The sequence below is a fragment of the Panicum virgatum genome, chromosome 5K (genome assembly GCF_016808335.1).
Source record: "Panicum virgatum strain AP13 chromosome 5K, P.virgatum_v5, whole genome shotgun sequence".
NCBI classification, from domain to species: Eukaryota; Viridiplantae; Streptophyta; class Magnoliopsida; order Poales; family Poaceae; genus Panicum; species Panicum virgatum.
This window is the reverse complement of record NC_053140.1, coordinates 19,640,722-19,643,801: the sequence shown is the minus strand read 5'-3', so window position 1 is coordinate 19,643,801 and position 3,080 is coordinate 19,640,722.

Here is a 3,080-nt window from a genome sequence, read left to right as displayed (position 1 = left end):
ATAAACGAAGATACGAGGGCCAACACCACCCAGCCAATCACTGAAGAAGATGCTCGGACAGCAGATTCGTTCCTGAATATGTCTGGAGATGCCGATGAAGAAGATGATGACTTTGCGCCGCCGCCCAATCAACAGCAGCATGTTCCAGTACGAATCTTAAAACTATATGCATGGTGACTTCGATAGATTAGTTTTGCGATTAACATATCTTTTCTGTAATTTAGTCGACCTCCGCATCGACTTCGTTGAGCCAGTCAAAATGGAGACGCCGGCCAACCAAGAAAATGGAGGGAAGATAGGTCGTCACAGAAGTGGACGCAGAGGGTTGTCCAAGTGCTCCAGAGGCTGCTAGCACAAAATTAGTCAACCCATGTGGGGTTATTGTTCGGGCAAGAATTCCGATCACCACAAGACTATGGAAAACGAGCAAACCCGAAGAACAGCAACACGCCGTGCCTGCACATCAGAAGAAAATGCTATGGGCAGAACTCAAGGATATGTTCACTCTTTCTGAAGGAGTTGACCAAGAACTTGTGAAGAAATGTGACTTGAAAAAGATGGCCCTTGCCTTTGCAACTTTCAAGAAGAAGTTGTACATCAATTATATCAAGAAGGATAAGGAGCCGATCTGGGACAATCTTCCTCAGGTTAAACCATACTGGGAGGAGTTCAAACAATACAAACTATCAGAGGAAGCCCAAGAAAAATCCGAACAGGCCAAGGTGAATGCAGTAAATAAGAAGTACAACCACCACCTTGGGGCTGCCGGGTACAAGAAGTTAGTCAAAAAATGGCAGAAGATGGAGCAGGACCTTATGGATAGAGGCATCAGGCCGATGACTTGGGATTGGCCGGATAGATCCAAGTGGTGGTTATTTGCTAATGGCGTGACACTAAACCAGTTGGATGGAAGTTTGGTCATGCCCGAGCATATGCAAAAAGTGTCCCGCGATCTAGTCGCTGCAATAGATGAGGTCCAACAAGGAACATTCCAGCTTCATAGGGAGAATGATGAGCTGACAAGGGCATTAAAGAATCCGAAACACCCTGGACGAGCCCGCGGCATCGGCGTGGTCCCATGGAAAGTTGCTTGGGCCGGAGATTCCTCTTACAAGACTCACCGAAAGAGCAAAGCCGAACAGGAAGAGAAACTTCGTGCCATACAAGAAGAGATGAACAGGAAGGTTGTGTCCTTGGAATCTCAGATGGATGCCAGGGTCAATGAGGCAGTGCAGCTAACTCTGAGCCAATGGGGCACTGCTGGGTCGCACCCGGATGTTGTGATAAGCCCGGCCTCTCAGTGACGCAGCAGCTGTGCATCCACGGCAGCGCCCGACGTAATAGCGGAACATCAACCTCAGATTGAGCCAACAACGGTAGATGACCAGAGGTATCCAGCAGATGATGTCACCATGCCGACACCGTGCGAGCTTCATGTGCGAGCAAGGAATATATCCATTCATGTCGCATACGGGTCAGCCCTGCCCCTAAATTCTTCCACTACAATTCATTGAAGGCCGATACCCCCTGGCTACACCTCCATCACAGTCGAGCAAATAGTTGGAAACAATGAGGATCTTGAGCTCGACTTCGTTGGAGGGGATGGAGAGAAGACATTGGGAGCCACACTGCATGGGGTCGTTCTATGGCGCAAGGCCGACATCAAACTTACTGCAAGCACAACGGCTGCCGTGCAGACCGATCGCCCGTCTCCCTCATTGCCATCCCCACAACCAGCTCCTTCACCACCGTCTCCGCCGGCACAAAGGGCCACGAGTACTCCAACTCCTCCTGCACCAGAAAAAGGAAAGAAAAAGACAGCATCCCTCCCAGCGGCTGAACCCTCAAAGAAGAAGCAGAAAACGGTCGAAAGAAAATTGACCTACGAGAAGACCGCTGAGGAGTTGGAAGAGGACACTGCTCGATATATAAAAGAATAGTTGAAGCCTAAAGTCCCCCCGTCGAGGGAAAAGGTACCTCTAGAATTAGGGAAAAAGCTTCTCGCGAGCCTAGACAACCCACCACCACCGAAAAACTTACCCTCGGACTATGAACGTACTCTGACAAAGGCACACAAGGTGAGAAATGTGAAGAAAAAATGTGGCAAGACCATTTCTCAGCTTGGCACACAACAAAAAGAACTCGAGCCCCACCAGGTGCCAGGGTTGCCACTCCTACACCCAACGGACGTACAACTCCAGGCGGACCTACAGGTCGCGATATTTCTTTGTGAAATTGGATTAACGCTAGAGGAGGCAACGGGGCAAGTGGAGGTGGAAATCCCTATCGCTCCCGTTCTTACTTCATTCCAGCATGGAAAATCTTTTGTCACTGAGGAAGAGGAGAAAAGTCTAGGCACACAGATGTTCAATTTGCATAGATGGTACCTGCGAATGTCGAATGACGAAGGGAAAATGTTTGGAGTCAAGTATCGTGACCATGATTTCTTCCGCGGGGAGGACGACTTCTGGGTGTACTTCGAAAATTTATATCACATTTACCATCGACAAGCCCTCGACGCCTCTATGATCACCAGTTGGGTTTTGTAAGTATCACTTACCTCTACATTAATACTTTTTATTAACAAGAACATAATTATATGTGTGCATTATAAAATTTCTATTGTATTGTTTAGACAGGAGACCCAAAGAAGCTGAAACATGGATGGCACCATCAGATCGGCTTCATGTCTCCTTTGCTAGTCAACCAGAAAGTGCTCAACAAAAATTACAAGAAAATGTGCCAAAACATGTACGATTCGTTGACTAGGCAAAATTACAAATCCTATATATTAATACCATACAACTTTGGGTAAGCCTTGGTCGACTCAATCCTCTGTTATATTACTAAATAAATACTAAGTCGTCTAATGCATGTATGTATATATCCTATCTTTATCTGCAGTTATCATTGGATTTTACTCATACTTTTTGTAGAGACCGGCAATCTTATAGTCTTTGACTCAATGTGAAATCCAAAGTCTGTAATCCAACATATCATAGACCCCTTGAACAGGTAAGTTCAGTTTGCACAATCAAATCCTTTTTCTGTTAATAACAATTTCTGAATATCAAACTTAA